General features: G+C 48.3%; 1 long non-coding RNA gene across 1 annotated transcript in view; it reads right to left on the bottom strand.

The window, feature by feature from the left end:
* Positions 1–12472: 12472 nt before the first annotated feature.
* LOC308652598 overlaps positions 12473–22458 on the bottom strand; it is a 184948-nt gene continuing 174962 nt past the window's right edge. The window contains exon 4 of the long non-coding RNA XR_014022831.1: positions 12473–12663. This is a non-coding gene — a long non-coding RNA (uncharacterized lncRNA). The remainder of the gene's footprint in view (positions 12664–22458) is intronic.

Genomic DNA, 22458 nt, shown 5'->3' with positions numbered 1-22458 from the left:
ATGAGCAGAATTGAGAACAAAATCATGAAAAGTGGGTAAAAATGCCCCAAAGGCAGAGAACTCCATCACCTACTTCCACATGTATTTACTAAAATGCTTGACTCCTGCCCATAGATTTTGCATGAACCCAGCTTTTCTTCTTCCAGGTCTGTATGAAATAACACCTGTTCCCAACGAGATATGCTGTCTTTCTGCGTTTGATTACATGAGCACTATTTAGAGCTTAGACCACATCAGACTCTGTGCTAGGTGTTGCAGGGGCTGAGCTCACTCCCAGTCACTGCTTTCTGAAACCGCCCCAGCACTTTGCTTATACCAATACCTAAACATTTTTTTAATACTAAAGGCACAAGTTATGCTCTAACTCAGTTAGGGGACACTGTTGCCCTGCTTTATTGCAAGCCTGACACTACACTTTGGGCATAATAGGTGCTCAACAAACATGTGGAGAATGACAGAAGGGGCAGTGACCTCTTTTATTACATTAAGCAATGAGAATGAATACTATTGTATCTAAAATAACACATCACTGAATGAGAAAATGGAAATTGATCTATAAAGATTCATTCACATACGAATTTGGGGGGTGGTAACATTTCCTGCGTGTGTTTCTATTACTAGTGTGAATAAATTATTGTATCTCTTTAAAAACAGCCTTGGTTCAGTCTGGCCAGACACCAGCCCAGGCTCATGAATGACCTCCTCGTCTTAGCCACACCACTGCCTATGAATCAAGGAGTCTCAAGACAGCTGAGGATCAGGGAGGTACCGAAAACAACCTTGTAAATTCTCAGTCTTGCCTGTGCACAAAGAAAACACTCTATAAATAACCTCTACAAATAAAACTGAAACCCCAGAGGCTTGGACAGGGTCAGGGGGACGACCTTCTTCTGCATGCAGAGTGGGGGACATGGGAGAATTTCCCTTGGTGATGCGGAGTCCTCATTAGGTGTAAAGATGCTTCGCCCGGGGCCGAACCCGTCTGTGGTGTTCCGGGCAGCACAGAGGCAACAGTGACTAGGTGTTAGTGTGGGGAGCGATCTCTATCAAGATATAAACAAACAATTGACTGTTGACTCATTGAAAGTGTTTACCTTTAGAAAGCTTCTCTCCTACCTGCAAAGTAAAAGGTAGCCTGCCACATTTTGTAGATACCGAGCGTCAATTCATTCTTGAATAGAAATCAGCTGTGGGAATCTGAACTTGGGACCTGCAGGACAGTTGCCCATGGAGTAGGCTGTGGTACAGGAGAGAATCTGTGCACCCAGGGAGCCTGAATCTTTTCTAATGGTTAATAAGCTCTCCTGCTCTTGGCTATAAAGGGAGGCATTATCTCCATCTTCCAGGGTGTTTATGATACAAATGTGCTGGGAGAGAGAATCTGCAACAGTCCGTGTCGGTTTTTGCAAGGAATATGAAATGTGAGAGACTCAAAGAAATGTCTCTCAACACACGCATAGCGTGCATCTGCTCCAAGTGGCAAGGGCATGCACATGTTGACTGAATGAATGAAGGCACAGAGTGAGGTAGCAATTGGGGGCATAGGAATCGGCCTGTGGGCTTGAAGGCTGAAACAGAAGCTGTTCTTCAGTCAGTTTGTCAGAGAAGACTCTTAGGAGATGGTGACATTTGAACAGAGACCTGAATGACAGAGCCATCTGAATATCTGCCAACAGCATCCTACACTGAGAGACAAGTGAGCCAAGACCCAGGGCAGAACCCCCATGTGAGTGGCCAAGGAAGGAGCGGGAGATAAGGCTGGAGAGCAAACCAGGAGCCAGGTGATGTCCTGCGCCCAGTGACCCAGGTGGGCCAAGGGGAGAACTTCCAGAATGAACAACTTCCCCTCATTTCTGAGTTGAATGGCCGTAAAAGGGCCACCGGATGGGGAGTAGTTGAAAATTCTCATTCTAAGTCATGGCTCGTCCTAGAGGAGCTGGAGCCTCAAGGAGAAGACAAGAGTGGCCACAGCAAGGCCCAGAGTCCGAGGAGCCAAGGCGAGCTCAGCACCTGCCGGCTCCTGTGCCTGGGCCCCCAGGATCACAGGCCAGGAACACTGCTCAGGGGCTGCCCCTCACAGGCCCCCCACCCCTGTGCCCTCCCCAGGTCCCTTTAGGCCTGTTCCTTTCGTCCTTTGTTTTCCTCCTTTATGTACTTCTTGCATCAATGCCTCCTGTGTTCGATTTCCACGGCTCAAGTCGTCCTTCCTATCTGCCTCCACCCATCTAATAGTGAAAGCCTCTTCTCTCTCTCTGTGACTTCATGGCTCCCTGGATTCTGTGAAGCCCTGCGATGACTGCGACTCTCGCCAGTCAGCGAGACAGGAGCAAGGACCGAGCTGCCTCCTCCACCTGAGGGGAGAAGCCCTCCCGTCTCAGGCTGGTGCCCCTGGATGATGGGCGAGGGAGAGTCTCCACTCCAGCAGCCCTGTGGTGGACACTCACTGTCCCCTGGGAAGAGCCAGGCCAGCGCTTAGACAGAGTGACTGGCACATGGTTGATTGTCTGCCAAAGCTTGCGAGCATAATGAACATGCTATTGCAACCACCGGGTTGTCTCGGAGCTTTTGGCATGAATGTTACACCCAAATCAGGCAGGCATCTCCAGGCTCTACGTCTTTTCTTTATGAGCTCAAGGCAAAGAGTTGTTTATTTTGTTTTGTTTTCCACAAGCAATGATTACCATGGCTGCATAGAAACTGGTTCTTGTTCTTACCTCAAAACCACAGAATTTTTGATAGACAAGATATAAACAGCAAAATCTCAGATGACAATTGTTAACAGGAACTACAAAGTAAAGGCATTGGGAGACCCAGAAAATGGAAAGTTAGTTTATGTCTCTCAAAGTTGCTTGTAGTAATTTTCTGGTTTTCCACCTTGTATTGATTTTCATTTGTTTGTTTATTTATTCATTTATTTTGGGCAGTGCTGAGCCCAGGCCTCGTGGGTGCCAGGCCAGTGCTCTGCCACTAGGCCACAGCCCACTCTACTATAATTTTAAGCCCACATTCTCACATGTGTCTGTCTTTTCACTGTGTCACAGCTGCCGTTAATTAGCAGGTGACCGAGAACGGAAATTGTGTTTGATTTTGTTTCTTCATTCATCAAACATCTTTTGAGGGCCTGTAGATGCCAAGGACTGCACTGGGCGCTGAATAAACCCCGTTCTTTATTGATCGCTCTCTCTGTGGCATTCGGTTATGGCAACAGAAAATGGGCTTAGATCCAGGGGAGAGGAGATCAACCCAGAAAGAGATGACGCCACAGAATCGATCCACGGGGAATCACACTTGCGTAGGTTCATGAAGAATTGTGCAACGTTATTGTTCTGGAAGAACTCACCAGTGCCTTCCCTGTCCTTGTTATTGGTTAAACTGTTAAAAAATGAGTGAACACCTCCATTAGAGCGAGGCACCCACACGAGCGTGTGACTCCTCCATAGCCACCCCTCACCCAGACAGTGCGGAGAGTCAGCAGAGAGCTGCCCTGCTCCAGACAGACTTAAAAAGGATTTCACATCTTTAAACAAAGTTGGCTGAGGATCTTTTCACAATAAAAGTTGGCACATTTTGATTATTTCCTTCCACCTTTTTTTCCTTTGCATAAGCTTTATTTGTTTGCTTATTTGTTAACCTAATTGTTAACACTGAATGGCTTTTACACAGCAGAGAAGGGAATGGTTTGATGGGATTTCACCTCAACTAGATGGCTGTAAGGTCATTTGACAACACTGATTGATTTTCCATTACGTGTCGGGCGGGCGCAGTGCTGAGTGCGGTCGGAACAGCAAACACCATGGGCACAGCCTCTGCCCTTGAGGTGGCCACGGGAATGGGAAGGCCCGGAAATAAAAGGGCTGTCAAAACTTTGGGCTCTCTCAGTGAGAGCTCCCCTCTGCAGCTCCCTCCGTCCAGGAGGCTGTGACCGAGCGCTCCCGGAGGCGCCTCTGTGCTCTGTGTCAGCATTTCTGGATGAAGCAGGCTGGAGGTGTGGGACTGCCCTCTCCTCTCCAGCCTGGACCAGCACTGACTTCTGAAGCTGCCCGGGGCTCCCCCTGCTACCTCCTCCTACCTCAGTGGCAGCCCAAAGAACAGCAGGTGGCCCAGCCAAAGCCCCCAGCTCCCAGGCTGCTTCCTTCCTGCCACAGGGGTGAGGAGACCAGGCCCAGGGCCTCACACGCCACGTGTTGTCCTTTATCTTGGAGGAGAGAGGCGTCACTCCTCCTTCCCCACCCAGGAGCCAGGCACCACCAGCAGGGGAAGCCACAGGGAAGCGGGCTCAGCCCTGGCCGCTCCTGCCGCAGGAGGTACAGCACCACAACTGCTGGTCCTCAGCCCTCCCTGCCACCAGGACAGCCGCACCCACACCCCGCCAGGCCTCTGGAAGGCCCCTTTCTGAGGCGAGGCCTGCGGTTTCCACAAACCTGCCTAAGTGGGCTGAACACCGACCCTTAACCCACCTCACACAACCCTCGTCATGCTCTCCTCTGGGTGACGTGCTTGCGCCACCGTCCCCTGCAGGCGGGGGTGCCATTACGCACATGGTCCCGGTTAATGGATAACTGAGCCATCAGGGGGGCAGGAGCAGGCAGCCTGGTGGTGCCACCACAGCAGGGCCACAGAGGGGTCAGGGCAGCCGGAGGCCAAGAGTCCTGGAGCGTTTCTAGGAAAATGTGACAAGAGTGAGCTTTCCTTATTTCTCATGGTACACACCCTGATCAGTCAAGGTTATTCTCCCAGCGACTGGTAACGCCATGAACTTTAGAATCTACCCAGGCAATCACATGTCTCTGATGTCCCTACCGAATGCCTTTGAGGCTGGGAAATTCCTCTGACTGGTTAAACATTACATAACACACACCTGCTTGGAATGAGCAGGCCGTAAACTGTACAGCCACGCACGGGAGAAAAACGAGTCTCTTCTAATAGTCTGACTTGGAGCACGCCTGCTTCTCCAGATTTTAATGATTCAACATGGTGATTTGTGACACTTTCCCGTATAAAAGACTCCCCAGCTCCTCTTTCTACCAGACCCAGACAGAAATACGTATATAATCTCTTTCATTCAACTGTGGTTCCTGTAGGACTGTGACTTGGATTCCCCACAGAGGGCCATGGTACCATGGTACTAACCGGGCAGCTACAGAGCAGAGGCTGCGGCAGGCACCCCCCCCCCCCCCAGGGCTCTAAGGAGGCTCAGAGGACACAGTGATTCACAAAGATGAAGCTCTGTGTGCCTGGAAGGTGTCCTCACTATTTACATAAAGTGTAATTGGGAGCACATTTCAGATTAAGGGCAGGGAAACCAGATCCGGTCAGCAAGGATCAAGTTTGGGGGTGCAGGGGAAGGGAGGCCAAGGAATTTAAAATCCTTACTTCAGTCACTTTTCACGATTGTAAATATACTGATTTTTTATATTAATTTGTCTCAGTATTTTTTTTAATTAGAAACATAAGTGCACACAAATACCAGTTAGCCCATGTGTTGACCTGGGAAGCCCAGGTCTCGTCACATGTCCACTGAAACCCAAGCTTCTCCACAGTATTTATTCCATTATCTTGAGAATAGTGATCATAGCACCCTTCTCTCTGTTCCTCTCTGTATTTCACTGTGAGCTCTCTGAGGTGTTCATTAGGTACTCTATGGTCACATGATCTCCATGTCGTTAGTGTGAGTATCATTAACTATTTGATGAATAGAAAAACCGGGGCACAGAGATTTAATGACTCTCCAAGATTCCCTTTGCTGTGGGTGAAGACCTTTGGAATGACCCTCAAATCCATTTGTGTCCCTCTGTCCTTGGCAGACACCAGGGTCCCAGAGAAGCTGTCACCCAGAGACCGATGGCTTCCCACATCCTACTATGGCCACTTGGGACCAGGTCAGAGTTCCCACGTGTCCCAGCGGAGGGACACCTGGGCTCCAGCATGCTGAGGACCCCTGTCTGTGGAGCCGCTGTGACCTCCAAGACATTTCCTCATGTCAGAGGCCCCCTTGGGCTTCTGAGGGCACCGGCCTTGCCACGGCTCCCTGGTGAGAAGCCCTGGGAGGGAAAGGGAAGGGAGGAAGTCGCCACTCATCCAGCCCCAGCGCTCCTGAATCCCTTCCTTTCCCTCCTGGGCCAGGCCCTCCTCCTGCCATTCGCCCCTCCTGTGGCAGCCCCCCAGTCAGCAGGACATCAACCTGGGACTTGCTCTTCTGAGTCCTTCAGTACCTGGTGGCACTGAAGCTCCACAGTCCACCAGGTGTCCCCCAGGCCTCTCTCCCCACCGCTGGAAAGGAAGCACAAGGGTTCAGCTTCCTGCAAAGCTTGGTGAATTCTCAGTACCCAGGAACGCGGGGCTGAAAGCCGCTGGTGCCCTCGGTGCCCTCAGCTGAGCTGAGGATCGGGAACACAGGCCCCGCTGTCTGACGGGGCCAGGGTAGTTCCAACGGCCTCTGCGGCACCACAAGTCATCCAAGAAGAGGCAGAGGCCCAGGAGCAATGCACCCAGGGCTCAACGTAGAGAATCTGACCAGAGAAAAACCCTCGCCCAACACGGATGACTCAGAGGAATAAACCTGGGTCTGAAGCAGGAATGGCCAGAGCAGGCTGCGCGTGGACTCTCCCGGGTCAACCAAACCCGCGTCCTGCAAACGGCTCTCTTGCCTCACCCGCAAAGAGATGTCCTAATTCTGATCTTATTAATTTACAAGGTTTCTCAAATATTTGTCTTCATTCTAGTCTGCAGATGGGAGATTTCGTTTCTCCCCATCTGATCCTCACTCTGCGGCTGCACACTCTGGCCTCTCGGTGCCTGGGGCCTCCTGCACCAGGACAGGTAGAAGCCGTAGCGGGTGCCTCTGCGGTGTTTCCCGTGTCAGGGGGAAGATCTGGCGGCTCTAAGTGCTCTGGACGTTGCACACACCTGCTGGGTTCTCCTACTCAAGTTAAGACACTTGCCTTTTTTAATTTGATAAATTGTTGTTATAAAACACAGAGGGCTGGAATTTTTATCAAATGCTTCCTCTGCATCCCTTGAGTTGCTTGGCTGATTTTCCTCCTTGAGTTGTTACTGTGGTCAGTTACTTTACTGATTTTCTGGAGTAAGCCTTCCTTGATCATGGTGGACTTTAAAAATAATAAGTGACCAGGTGAAGTTTCCTCATAGCTTGTGAAATTTTTATTTGTGTTTATAAATAAAAACTTGTTTGTTTACAAAAATTTGTTCATGTATCAAAGTCAGGATAGCTTTATGAATTTGATGGGTAAACTTAAAAATGTCTACTAAATTAGCTTTACTAATATTAATATTAAAATATTTACATCTTTTCCAGCTTTTATTTGTTTGATCTATCAGTTTCTGATAGTGGTTAACAAATCCCCCATCATGGATTTTGTCATTTGTAGAATGTGGCAATTGTTATATGTTCCTGATGAATTATTCTTTTGATCTTTAAAAAGAACTCTTTTACAACTATTGATATTGTGCCTTAAAATCTAGATTTATTGAATATTCATATTGTAATATGAGCTTTCTTTCTTTCTTTCTACTATATAGTTTAAAAATAGTTTTACTTTAAAGTCTTCTGTGTTCTTGCTTCTGAGGTATATAAATAATGAATACTTCTCACTTAATTTGAAATTTTCTGCATTTTAACAGCGAGTTTCATCACTTTCTATTTACGATTGATTATATATCTGAACTTATTCCTCTCTTTGTGTTTCCTATCTCCCATGTTATTTATCACGTTCTTTGTTCCTTTTCTATGCAGTTTTTTTTTTATTTCTACTCTTCAGCATGGATACATATTGAAGTCCAATTTGAATCAATATCCCTTATTTGCCAAGTGGAAGAAACTGATGCTTCAAATTCAAACCCCTCATCTTTATGTATCATCATTCATCCACCGTGTTTTTAACTCCTCACAATAGGCCCTTTGGTTGTTTACAAAATCCACACTGTTTGGGTTCACCAGGGGCTTGCCAATTTCCTTACTTATTGCTCTTTGTAGCTCTAACCTTCTTTCTGGAATAATCTTTCTTTGGGGCTCACCTTTTTTGGTGGTTTCTGCAGTGTCTATGATCAGTAAAATTGTCTTCCTTTCTGTGAAATGGTCTTATGTTGCTGTACCTTTCCGTGACAGCCGAGCTGGACACTGGGGCGTTATTCCGTTTCATTCTGTCTTCTGTTGTTTCTGAAGTAGGTTTGGAGGCTCGGCCAGTTTTCCTTGTAAGGAAACCATCGTTTTCTCCTGGTAACAAGAAATGTTCTGTGTCCTTGTCTTTGTGGTCCCACGACATCCCTGTGAAATTCGTCCTCCTTGGGGTTGCTGACACAGTTGTAATGGGAGGATTCACATCTTCCTTCAGTTCTGAAAACTGAACATTGTCTCCTCCCCTTTCAGGTGCACACTCAACTGCTCACTCTCAGGGCCGCCTCCCTTAGCCCCTAGGGATTCCCCATCTCCACCCTCTTCCCTGCAGAGATGCTTTGCTCAGATCTGTCTTCCATTCCATGTACCTGACTGTTTAATTTACACTGAGATTTCATCTAACTGTATTTTTCTTTTTCTTTTTTTCTGCATTTCTCTTTTTACAGGACTTTGCTTTTGTCTTCTGATTTCTATCCCTTCTTTTGTGTTCTAAAGTGAACACTTTTTATTTTATTTTATTTTTTTTATTGGTTGTTCACAACATTACAAAGCTCTTGACATATCATATTTCATACATTAGATTGAAGTGGGTTATGAACCCCCAATTTTACCCCAAATGCAGATTGCAGAATCACGTCGGTTACACATCCACAATTTTACATAATGCCCTATTAGTAATTGTTGTATTCTGCTACCTTTCCTATCCCCTACTATCCCCCTCCCCTCCCCTCCCATCTTCTCTCTCTACCCCATCTACTGTAATTCATTTCTCTCCTTGTTTATTTTCCCATTCCCCTCACAACTTCTTATATGTAATTTTGTATAGCAATGAGGGTCTCCCTTCATTTCCATGCAATTTCCCTTTTCTCTCCCTTTCCCTCCCATCTCATGTCTCTGTTTAATATTAATCTTTTCTTCCTGCTCTTCCTCCCTGCTCTGTTCATAGTTGCTCTCATTATATCAAAGAAGACATTTGGTATTTGTTTTTTAGGGATTGGCTAGCTTCACTAAGCATAATCTGCTCTAGTGCCATCCATTTCCCTGAAAATTCTATGATTTTCTCATTTTTTATTGCTGCATAGTACTCCATTGTGTATAGATGCCACATTTTTTTTATCCATTCATCTATTGAAGGGCATCTGGGTTGGTTCCACAGTCTAGCTATTGTGAATTGTGCTGCTATGAACATCGATGTGGCAGTATCCCTGTAGCATGCTCTTTTAAGGTCTTCCGGGAATAGTCCCAGAAGGGCAATAGCAGGGTCAAATGGTGGTTCCATTGCCAGCTTTCCCAGGAATCTCCATACTGCTTTCCAAATTGGCCGCACCAATTTGCAGTCCCACCAGCAATGTACAAGTGTACCCTTTTCTCCACGTCCTCGCCAGCACTTGTTGTTGTTTGACTTCATAGTGGCTGCCAATCTTACTGGAGTGAGATGGTATCTCATTATCAAAATGGCGATATTACCAAAAGTTCTCTATAGGTTTAACGCAATGCCAATCAAAATCCCAACGGCATTTCTTGTAGAAATAGATAAAGCAATCATGAAATTCATATGGAAAAATAAAAGACCCAGAATAGCAAAAGCAATTCTAAGCAGGAAGTGTGAATCAGGCGGTATAGCGATACCAGATTTCAAACTATATTACAGAGCAATAGTGACAAAAACAGCATGGTACTGGTAGCAAAACAGGCGGGTGGACCAATGGTATAGAATAGAGGACACAGAGACTAATCCACAAAGTTACAACTATCTTATATTTGATAAAGGGGCTAAAAGCATGCAATGGAGGAAGGATAGCATCTTCAACAAATGGTGTTGGGAAAACTGGAAATCCATATGCAACAAAATGAAACTGAATCCCTTTCTCTCGCCATGCACAAAAGTTAACTCAAAATGGATCAAGGAGCTTGATATCAAATCAGAGACTCTGCGTCTGATAGAAGAAAAAGTTGGCTCCGATCTACATATTGTGGGGTCGGGCTCCAAATTCCTTAATAGGACGCCCATAGCACAAGAGTTAATAACAAGAATCAACAAATGGGACTTACTTAACCTAAAAAGTTTTTTCTCAGCAAGAGAAACAATAAGAGAGGTAAATAGGGAGCCTACATCCTGGGAACAAATTTTTACTCCTCACACTTCAGATAGAGCCCTAACATCCAGAGTATACAAAGAACTCAAAAAATTAGACAATAAGATAACAAATAACCCAATCAACAAATGGGCCAAGGACCTGAACAGACACTTTTCAGAGGAGGACATACAATCAATCAACAAGTACATGAAAAAATGCTCACCATCTCTAGCAGTCAGAGAAATGCAAATCAAAGCGAACACTTTTTAAATACATCTCCTTTCTCAGGTGACCATTTTTCTTTTTGTGTGAGTCTTCCTGAGGATTGGCTTGTGTTCTTGTAACTGCATAAGTCCCTCCTTCCTGGAGGTGGGAGTCCTGCTGGGCTGATCTGTGAACCTGCCAAGCATTTTCCTATTTGCCTCTGCAGGGCCTCAGGGTTCCGCCACAGCTGGATGTCGTGGGCTGATTTCTAAATCTGGGGTTCCTGAACCCTGTGGGCCAGGTAGGTATATTTCCTGAGGTCAGAGTGGAGTTCTAATCCTTTTTGCATAGACAGGATCTCCTTCAAGAATCCTAGCAGTCAGTAGGAGCCTCCAATAGAGCTGCTTGGAATGACTCAAATGACGGCAGACCTCAGGGACTGTGCACTGTGAGCAGAAAAACCCGACCCCCCCCCCACAGAACTGTCTTCCAACACCTGATGTCCCATGAGTCACTTCTCCTTTAGACTTTGGGGTTCTCTTTATTTCTGCCACCTGTGGATTTTCTCTTCTTCTGAGGTGAGTCATATACTTAACTTTGTCCACATTTCATGCTTGGAGCTTGAGGAAGTTCCTTTGACTGGCTTTCCCTGACCTTCACACAGGACTTAGGCAGTGCTGCACTTAATACCTGGCCTCTAGGTCTCTCCATATGCACAGAAATGTCTCCTCAAGCTGCTCCAGCCCCTGAGTTGATGGGTCGTCCTAAGTTTCCCATTGGCAGACTTCCTGTCCCTGGAGCATAATTGATCTGTCTTATACCATTTTTTTTCCCCTTAACTTGGAGAAATCTCAACTTTTTGGAAGTTTCTACAGAATTATTTGTAAGTCAGAGAGACTTTGGTGAGTATGCCATCAATACCCCCCTCTAATTGTACAAACCTGAAAAACTCACGTAAGTCTCAGGGCCTCAGTTTCTTCAAATTTTAAATTAGAATAAAAGTCTCTTCTTTGGGGCTGGGGTTGGAGCTCAGTGGTAGAGCACTTGCCTCCTGTACCAGGCTCTGTGTTGCTCCCTAGCACTCGGAAAAAAAAAACCTTTGTACAGCTTTTGTAAAATGGATATGTTTTCTATATAGGACCATGTTCTACTTGATTCAACTTGAATGATTATTTATTGAGCATAACACATGGCAAAGCACTGTATTTATGATACCATTTATATTTCTTATATTCAGGACCAGCTGTTGATTCTAAGGCACATAATTAGTTTTAGCAAGTAAAAATAGATGGCACCAAGTTTTTAAGTGTCTGTATGTCCCATGCGATATTTTGAACGTGCTATTGTGAAAGCACCATTCACTGTTTATCTGAATCTCCAGTTCCCCTGGGTCTCCTACATTCTATCTGGGAAACCTGAACTGGATCCACCTGTTCCAGTTTGAACAGGGCTATTTGTGAAAGACCTCCACAGCATCTCCCTGTAAACTAGACGGCTAGGCTCGATCATATTTTCATATAGAATCTCAAGGTATCGGGAATTTTTTCATCAAATGGTCCAACCCTACAGTGGAAGTCTTAGCATTATTTTTATTTGATCCATCCTTCCTTTGGATTGAATTAGCCATGTTTGCAATGAGATGGACAGAGCACAGAATCTCGAGACGTGGTTGAAACCAGCTGAGTTAAAGGAAGGCGACTGCACCCCCACCCCAGCCCACCCCCGGCCCGTGGGAAGGTAGGAGATGAGTCCTTCAGAGAAGGTGTGTCCTTGCCTGTGTTTCCCTGCGCTCCGGCACCTCTAAGGTCACTCTCATTCATAGCTGTGCCACTCACAGGGCCCTGGACACACCACTTCCTCGGGTCTATTTCCCGTCAGAAAGTCTACAGATCCTCATGCCCAGTCCCACTTGGGGGCAGTCACAGGTGAAGGAGTGGCAGGGAAGCCACAATTGAAGGTTGTGAGGACCACAACTAAACAACGAAGGCTCCCCAAGCAGAGGCCACACTGGGACATGCGCCACGGGACCAGGTGAAGAGAGCTGTGCCTCCCCGAGGGCAGCTCTTCAGTGTGCCCTGCACCTTGAACCTGGGAAGTGCCTCCTCCTCAAAGCCCCGGGCCAGAGGGTGCTGTTGCCTTCAGAAGAACCAGGAAAACGGGGGTTTCCTGCAGCTCTTTCCAGGGCTAGAGCACGTGTAGCCACAGTCCCCCGAGGAGCTGCTTCTGTCACCAAGATCAGTCAGATCCCTAGAAAGTGAGAGTGAAATGAGAGACATGGGGTCACGGCTGGCAGCCACTAGGGGATGGGTCAAAATAACAGGCATTGGGCCCTGAACATGGCCCAGGGGAGGGACCAGGGTCCTGAGGAAGAGCAGCAGAAGTGGAGAAGGGGGAGAAAAGGAAAGAAAGAGAAGACAGAGGAAAGGAAGGAGGGAGGAGGGAGGGAGGGAGAGGGAGCGGGAGGCAGGGAGGAGGGATGGAGGGAGGGGGAGGGAGGGGAAAGAGAGAAAGAGGGAGGGAGGAAGGTGTTCTCTATAAATCACCTGTTTCAGAGACTAAATGGGCTTGCACAGACTTCTCTTGCTGTGTGGCAGGTCCTTCTCTGACAGCCTGTGGACCAAAGCTCTGCCTCTGGCATTTCTGTCCCCATGTGCAGTGGCTCCCCTCGCTGCATTCTCTGCCCTGGAGTTTAAAGTGAATCTCAATAAAATCCAGAGTCCTTGCTTAGTGAGGTGACTCACGCTGACGGCTTCCAGCTCCTCCGCAGTTTCCACCCCCAGAGGCAGTGTGTGCAGTGGGAAGAGGGAATCGGGGGCAAACTGCATCCATCGTCACCATGTGCCTCCAAGTCCCCCAGGCAGAGCGCCTCAGAGCGCTTGTCTGTACCGGAGTCCCTGCTGCCGCATCCTCCTCTGCCCCCCCCCCCCCGAACCTCTCTCATCCCCCTCCGCACTCTCCATCTTCCAGGAGAGAAGGGAGTGTGTCTGCCCCTCTGGTCGCTGTGTCTCTCACGCCCTCCACGAAGCCCGACACAGGGTATGTAGTGACCACACTGAGCAGTTATTGCTGTCGCCATCCAGGGATGACAGGTACCATCAGTCCTCACTCTTCCTGGTGGTTGTGCCTCCGCAGTCACCGTGAGAGCCTTCCTCAGGGCCTAAGAGGGACACAGGGCGAGGCTCCTCAGAGCCTCCGGTTGCACATTTTACCAACTGGTCAATACACAGCCTTGTTTTATGTGACTTTCTGTTTAAAGACACCTAATTCTATATGGACTTTTGCTCAGTAACATCAAACTCGGGCTGGGGATGTGGCTCAGTGGTTAAGTGCCCCAGGTTCAATCCCTAGTACGAAAAATGATAATAATAATAATAACAAAAAACAAACAAAACCCATCAAACTTACTGCCACTCTGGGCATGTCTCAAATAATGTCCTTCCCTTTTCAACTCTGGGTGTCCGATCAAGTCCCGGCTTCTCATGATGTTTCTGCTCTTCCTCAGGAATCCTCCCCTCTACTCACTCATTAAACTCCTCCATTTCCTTCAAGGACCAATCAAATTCCAAGTCTTCTCATCTTCTCAGACTCACAGAGAAAGAAACAACTCTTCTCATGCATAAAAGATGGGCTGTCATTACAGACTCGTATGAAAGTCACGGAGATGTGTCATTCGCTCCGAGCAGCTTACCAAGTCTCGGGGGCAAAAACCATGTATTTCCACCTCTGAATGGTGGCCCTGGCATTGATAGGGACATAACAGTGCTCAAGAGCTGCTGTTGCAAAGGTCCTCAGGACTGCATCTGAGGGTTACCCAGTGGCTTGTCTCCTCACCACAGCTGAGGTGCCAGGGAGACCGACTTCACCCCACCTCTACCCAGGGGCATTCCGCTCTCAAGACAGGAAGGGAATTGTTGACCTGCTGTGGAAACCAGGCCCTGCTCTGTGAAGCAGGAAATCAAATGTCAGGTTCCTTCTTGTTGGACAGTCCTGCTAAAGCAGGTCTCCCAGCTACGCCGGACCATTTCAGCACGGAGGGCAGTCGCTCAGGGCTCCATGCTGACCACTCGGAATTCCTGTTGTCAAGCTCCTGGGGTCTCTCTGGATGGTGAGGTCAGCCTTGGAAGCAGGTTGGCACTACCTCCAGGGTGCTCTTGCCTGTGGGACTCAAGGGGACTCTTCCTACAAGGCCGGGCTGGAGCCCCCGGGAGAGCTAAGAGACCTGATGGAGCCGTGACGGCCACCTCTTGTCCAGTCCACTCTGCTTCGACCTCCCGGGAGTATTGGAGCTGTTCCTGTCCTTGGCCTGTTTCCTCCACTTCACAAGGGGCAGAGGTAAAGCCGGAGAAGGGGGGAGGCGAGTGAGAGCAATGAAAGGATCTGTGAGCTGGTTACATCACACATGGACACCTCGGGTTGACCAGAAATTACATCCCAAGCCCTCCAGGAGGAATGCAAATAACTGATAAGAGTCTCAGATAAAGTGATGGCACCCTGAGGTGTGGCTTGTGGAATTAGTCACCGCTTCCCACCTGGTGGGTCAACTAAGCTGGAGTGTAAGAAGAGATGGCAGCCCACCATCATGCAGCAGGGGAAAGACGGACGCCCTCTGTGGAGTAAGCGATAGGGGGTCTTCTGGAATTCCTCAGCCCAGCCGGGCCTGGTGACACACACCTGTAACCCCAGTGATGCTGGAGGCTGCAGCAGGAGGATCACAAGTTGGAGGACAGCAGCTTAGCAAAACCCTGTCTCAAAAATATATATATATAAAAAAGGGGCCTGGAGAGGTAGCCCAGTGGACAAGCACCCCTGGACTCAATGCCCAGTACCAAGAAGAGAAGACTCCTCAGCCCACTGCCCTGGGCTCTGCTTCCCAGGGTCCCATGCATCCACCAAGACATAAGAATGGACAAGTCCGTCTTCATTTCAAGGAACTGAATTCTCAGGAGCCATATTCCCAGAATACCAAGAATCAGAGCTCAGAAGGCCTTGATCATCCTACAGTGTAGTTGAAAACTGAACCTTTGTAAATGCAAAAGTAGACTCTCAGAGGAGGCTAGATGAGCTTCCCAAAGGCACCGGCCAAGGCTACTGAAGCTCGTGTAACCACATCCAGCCTCACCCTGTCCAGCGGGCCCCGGCCCAGGCTGGGTGCGGCTGGGTGCCCTGCTCCCACCTCCGCTGCACCTGCTCTCCTCGTCTTCTGACGACTGCGTGGCTCAGAATCCCAGCCAGTGAGGTTCTAGGTTCAATTACAGCAGGGAAGCGAGCGCTAGACCCGGGAAGCAGAGGGTCACCAAGGTGGAGAGCCCTGAGCTGCGATGGGCAGTGCCAGCACACTGCGGACATCAGCAGTGGGTGCTGCTGTCCAGCCTCCCCAAGTGTCCGGCTGTGGATCATACCACCCGGTGTTGCAGCAGCTAAGATGGGGACAGTTCCCACTCCCAGAACACCTCGCTGGCTTCCGGTCAGCACAGACTATTTCCTGTTCTGTCTCCTCCTGCTGGAAACACCCACGATGACCTCTGAGGCCTGCTCTCCCCTGATGCCACCTCTGTCTGCAGGGCTGTCTCTCATTGGTCAGTTACACATGTGGCTTTCAAAGGCTGTGAACAGCAGCATGCAGAACATGCTCCAGGGGACAGTGAATCACACCAGCAGCTCCTGCCAAAGACACCCTCCTCCCCAAAAGAGCCAGGGCTGCTTTGACAGGGTCTAGATCCTGCTACTAAGGAATGTGACATGATGTCGGGAAGACACAGCTGGCTGTGATGCAGAGATGGCGACATCAGGGTGCTGACATGTGGATGGGGAGTTGCAAGATGCTGCGTGTCCCACGGATCCTGGTGACAGTCTGGAAAACCTGCAGACCCTCTTCCAGAATATTGTTTTTAAATGCATAAAATACAATGGAGCCTGTTTCAAAGGAAGGAGGTTATATTTAAATACATTTCTCAAAACACTAAAAATAATTTTTTGAGTTTGTAGAAACCATGTATTATCTCCAGAAGCAAGAACATTGCACTATACGGCATTTCTAACAATTATTGTGACTTCAAAGCAGTGATGAGCAAGCACAGAATTTTGGTGTCATTTCAAGAATTTAATGCAGTAGGATTCATAGATAAAGTCTCTATTAGACTTTTGATTTGCTACCTATGTTGGTGAGGAAAGGGAATGCTAAACCTCAATTCGAAGTTAGCAGAAATAATGGTGTTATTTTTTTCTATCTACTTTCATGGACCAAACCCAAGAATTTCTTATCTAGATGTGTGGGCGATCCTTCCTTACACTCCAATGTGCTTGAACGAAATCTGGAGTCTGAAATAAGATCTAGAACCTCAAATACCAAAACAGGGACACGTTTGCCTTCCACAGTCTACAGTGTGTACGCTGCACTCTTGTGGGGGAAGAAGACTCATGGTAAATGCAATTCCTACAATTTCCTTAAAGTACGGAGAGGTCGAAACATTGAGTAAAAAGCCACTTTTCAATGCTACATCATCTGAGGCACCTTGGACATGGGAAGGATGGCACCCGTTTATTGAAAAGCTACACGGGGTACTTTAAATGCATTTTCCCTTCTCAAGGAGGGGACGAGTGCAGAAACGAGCGAGCGCCGTCCTACTTGACTGCAGCACTTACTGTTGACATCTTCCAAAGAAAGTCGGGGTGGAGGGGCATCATAAGATTATGCCGTATTCCCCTTTGAAGAGGGATTTCCACACTTGACGTAAACATTAATCCCGACCCCCTCCCAACCTGGAAAAGTGTGAGAACACCATGGAAACCCTTAAAAGTAAAGGAGAAAATCCAATTTCACTCAGATGGTCTGAATAATACGCTAAAAATCTCAGCCCCTTTGAACAACAGAAAATTGCTTGAATATTTAAGCAAGCATTTGTTCTTGGGAAACAAAATGTTCCGCTCTAGTGGTTGCCACAGCAACTGCCTGTGCTAAAAATACAGAATCCGCCATAAGAAGAAGTATGCACCAAGCAAGAAAAGGAAGAGAAAATAGGAACTCTCTCAAAGGAAGATCAGTGGCAGGAATCAGCCTGCCAAGATGGGGGGAGGGCACAGCACTCAGGTAGAAGCCTCCTACCCCAATGCATCCGAGCTCCCTCCCCCAGGTCAGGTCAGCAGTACAGACTGGCTCCCACCACCTGATCACCAAGGCTAAGCCTCTGCTCCTTGCCCCACCTCCACTTGGGCCTGGCCTCCCATTTCTCCTGGAGAGACTGAGGGGTGGTTCGCCCTCCCACTCCACCTCCGCTGTCTCACAGGGACCCAGCAGCCCCTAAGCTTCGGCCTGTGTTATCCCCTCACATGGAAACAGATGCATCGCCAACTCAGCCCCTCAGCTGTGCCTGGCTTGCCCCTGTGGCTTGCTCCTGTGGCTTGCCCCTGTGGCTGCCCCTGTGGCTTGCCCCTGTGGCTGTTCCTGGTGTTATCCCCTCACATGGAAACAGATGCATCCGCCAACTCAGCCCCTCAGCTGTGCCTGGCTTGCCCCTGTGGCTTGCTCCTGTGGCTTGCCCCTGTGGCTGCCCCTGTGGCTTGCCCCTGTGGCTGCTCCTGTGGCTTGCTCCTGTGGCTGCCCCTGTGGCTTGCTCCGTGGCTTACCCCTGTGTCTTGCTCCTGTGGCTTGCTCCGTGGCTTTTTGCCCCTGTGGCTTGCTCCTGTGGCTTGCCCCTGTGGCTTGCTCCTGTGGCTGCCCCTGTGGCTTGCTCCTGTGGCTGCCCCTGTGGCTTGCTCCTGTGGCTTGCTCCGTGGCTGCGCTTGCTCTCAGGGCTCCATCTGAAGTGCACTTTCAGAAACAGCTGGGATGTCATTTGTGTGCGTTTCCATTTCTTAGGGCTAGATTCTGGGCTCCTAGATACCAGGGTCCTGCCACAGACTTCCACTTTACCCCTGTGGTGCCAGATCCCCCGAGTCTCCCCGACTGTGGGAGGAGAGGGAAGGCTGGATTGTGGGGCGGCACCTGCCCAGGTCAGGGTGCAGGGATGTGCTTGCTACACAATTTCTTGATTAAATACAGTGCTAGGGATAATTTAACACGACTTCCTCTACAGAAGCCAATCGCAGAAACCCCTCAAACCTTCCTTGTCCCCACCCCAGGGCTAAGGTATAGCAGAGTAGAAAGAGAGCTGACTTAATCAGACTGTCATCTTCCAAATACACCAGGGTTTTAGGTCAGGATTCTTCACTGCAGTAGAAAGACCAAATATTTGGAACCAGAAGAGCAAGTCTCAGCCCCAGCCCCACCCGTCCTCCCACAGGAGTGGCTGAAAGCTGGATCTCTGCTTCCTCATTTGGACAAAAGGGTTACAGTGCTGCTGTCCTCTTCATGGGCTGCTCTGAGGATCAACCTGGACAAGGCGTTAACGTGCTTGGAAAAATACAGCCTGTTGGGCAAATCGTAGGTATCGCCAGGAGTTCACGTCCTCAATAAATAAAAGCCCCGATGCACTCCTCTTAGTCTCCCAAACCTATCTGTTCCGTGTCTCTTGGGCTCCACCTTAATGTCTACATCCTCTCAACTCCCTTAAGTTAGCAGGCCAATTTGCATGACTGATTTGGTCAGAGGCTTTGATCCCAGTGGTCACGGTGGTTTCCTTCAGCTCCACACCTAGCCCTGCAGTGAGTCGGAGGCAGGATAGAGGCTGCTGTCCCTGCACAGCAGCTGCCACACCCACAGACCCTCTCAGTCTCCCTCAGGCGGACCCCCCACCCTGCCTTCTGGGTGGAGGAAAGTCATCCTCCGGGGAGGCCCTGGCTGGAGCTGAGAGGAGCTGACCCTGGACGAGTGGCTGTGAAGACAGGACTGTGGCCCAGGGCCGCCCCACCTTGCTGCTGAAGCCAAGCCGGGGTTCCCTGTGCAGCAGGATGAGGCTGCCTCCGGAGGCTGCCCAGGACAGTGCCAGTGGGTAGCTGGATGTGCCAGGCATGTGTGCCCTGTCCTGCTGGGCACGAAGGAGGTGCTCTGAGGTGGCCCTGAGGCAGCCGCCCTGGGGGGAGGAAGGTAGGTGCCCTGGGAGTCAGCCTTCTCACTGCTCCTCAGCCTGCTCTGGGGGGAGGAGGCCACAGTGGACGAGTACATCAAGACTTTGTCCCTGTTCTCCTTTCAGAAAAGGGAGACCACCCGGCCTCGGGCTTGGCGCCTTCCTGTGCCTGTAGCAAGTGCATCATTACGTTCAGTCACAGGCTGAAAGAATCCACTCACCCACCCACGCAGGTGGCCCAAAATAGGGCGGTTTCTGTCTCCAAGAGTCTAATTCACACCTCCATCTTGAGGAGAATTTGAATTACATTTCTTTATTTTAAGTTATCTAACCCATTCCAATCTCATAATGCCTCAGGAATACTGGTTGAGTCAGAAATACGCCTGCTAAATCCAGGCGTGGTAAAAATGGCACTTTCTCATTTATTCTGTTAACCCTTTGATAAGCATTTACAGAGGGCCACCATGTTACAGCAACAGCCTTCTCCTGGGATAGCACAGTCATCGGTGCTCAGTCTGGGGGACAGTGGCAGGGGTGGCGAGAGCTGGAGAGGTGGCTGAGGACGTCCGCCCTCTGTATGGTGTGGGCAAGCCTTTGAGCCCTGCAGTCCCACAGGCTTGGGTGTGAAACTCAGTGTTGCCCTTTCCTAGCTTTGTAGCTTTGAACAAATTGTGTGGCCTCCCTGAGCCTCAATACCCTCAGCTGCAAAATGGGGTGGTTACAGCCCCTACCTCACAGGGTCACCACCAAGGTAAAAGGGCCTATCAGGGGTCATGTACTTGGCTTAGCGCCTTGGACACAGGAAGGACTCAGCAAATACTGAGAAAGAGATATTTAGTGGGGCCTGTTTATTTTGATACTCTCTAACGTGTTCCCAGATACTTGTTTGCAATGTGACAGACAGTGGATTAAGCACCAGACGTTAAAATGTGAGTAATCTCCAGTTTCCGCTCCCGGGGAGCTTCGCACTTAGCGTCGTCAGGGAGGAGGCTACTTCCTGGAAGAGGAACTGGGACCTGAAGCCGGTAGAACCACATGGAGGTCCACGTGGGCTGTGCAGGCGCAGCGTGTCCTGGAGCCACAGAGACGGTTCCTGGAAGAGCTGACGTCTAAGGTAAGTTGTGAAGGTAAGGTGTTTTCTGGATGGAGATTTGGATGCACACGTAGAGATAAGAGGAGAAGGTTCCAGACAGGGGGGTGTGGCAGAAACCAAGACACAGAGGCATGGAAGATGGTGGTGGGATTAGTACACGCACCTCAGTCGAGGGGAAGGTGAGGTCTGGATGGCACAGGCCACGAGGAGGAGAAGGATGCAGGTGGGTCACGAGGCCTTGTGACCAGGGTGAGGAGCCTGGCTTCACCTTCCACATTTGAAAGATTTGAAAGGCGATAATGTGGGTAGATTCCCTGTTTACAGACTGGAGAGTTGACTCAAAGGGACAAGGTGACAAGATGGAAAACATGTTCCAAGAACTGCTCTAGAACCCAAGCAGGATACACACACTCACACACTCACACACACACACACACACACACACACACAAACGTGCACACACACAGTCTAGACACTCACACTGTGGAAAACCAGAGTCTAAGAGAAGATCTTAAAAGCAGTCAGAAAACAAATACTGAAGACTTTTTAAAAAGCAAAATAAAACTGTCATCTGTTTTCTCAAATAAAACAACGAATGTCAGATTTAAAATATGAAAGAAAATAACTGCTAATCTAGACTTCTGTGCCCAGAGAACGCATCCCCACTGTGACGATGGAATGAAGACATTTGGGCTCCTCTACCCTGCCTCCAAGTCTTGGTTATTTGTGGCCAGGACATATGTGAAGAAATATAAAACACCTCCTTCAGGATTAAGAGAGAGACTTCAGATAAAGCATAAAATTCAGAAAGGAGTGGAGAGGAGCACAGAAGGAAGCCGACTGCATCACACCAGCGATCCCACCACGTAGAGTTCAGTCCTACCCACAGCTGGAACACAACACCAGGGGCATAAAAGGAGCAGGGGTAAAGGTGAGAATTCCAAGATGATGAAACCGGCTCTGAATTTTCAGAGAAGTGGGAAAGCTACTAATTTATGTTAGCCATGGTGTCTATTGTAATCTCTGTGAGAGCCACCAATAGGATTTGTGTGTGTGTGTGTGTGTGTGTGTGTGTGTGTGTGTGTGGTACTAGGGGTTTACCACTGAGCTACCTTCCTGGTTCCTTTCTTTTTTATTTTGAGACAAGTTCTCACTAAATTGCTGTGGCTAGCCTCAAACTTGAGATCCTCCTGCCTCAGCCTCCTGAGAGGATTACAAGCAGGCAGCACCTGACCCAGCTCAAAGGAATATTTAAAAATATGTCACAAACAACATTAAGGAGGGAAAGACAGCTTAAAATAACAAAAATGCTTATTAATGGAAAATAAAGGGGAAAAAAGATAATTTAAAAGTGTGGCACAAATAATTAAAATAGAAAATGCGTACTTAAAATGAAAGATTTTACCTACAAATTATATTAAATATGTGTTTATTAATACTTTGATTAAAAATAAAAATCACCACATGAGATGAATAAAAGAAACATGATAATATGTTTTTACAAGGAGTACAACTGAAATATAAAGAAAGGCTGAGAGTGAAAATGTGAAGAACTATGATTTATAAACACCCACCAAATAAAAGCCGGTGGAGCTACGGTATATCAGACAATGTGCACTTGACCTAAAAGACGGGGCTCCAAGAAGGGGTATCTCAAAGTGTCAAATGGCCAACCCACCAAGAAGATGTAACAATGCCAAAGTTTACACACCTCTCTTAGAATAAGTTCTAAATGTCGGAAGCAGAAACAGATACAAGTAAAAGGAGGAGAGATGACGTTACAATCCTAGAAGACCACTCAACAACATTGTCTCAGAAACTAAATTCTACAACCATACAAAAGATTTAAACAACATGATAAACAAAATTAGAGACTCAGACACAAACCTATAGCTATATAGAGGCATCTCTCTCTGTAAAAAGTATCTGTGGGTATGAAGAGAATAA

This window comes from Spermophilus citellus (genome assembly GCF_964194105.1).
Source record: "Spermophilus citellus genome assembly, chromosome: 6".
NCBI lineage: Eukaryota > Metazoa > Chordata > Mammalia > Rodentia > Sciuridae > Spermophilus > Spermophilus citellus.
Note: the sequence above shows the minus strand (reverse complement) of the source record. Positions and strands in the feature narration are given on the sequence as shown.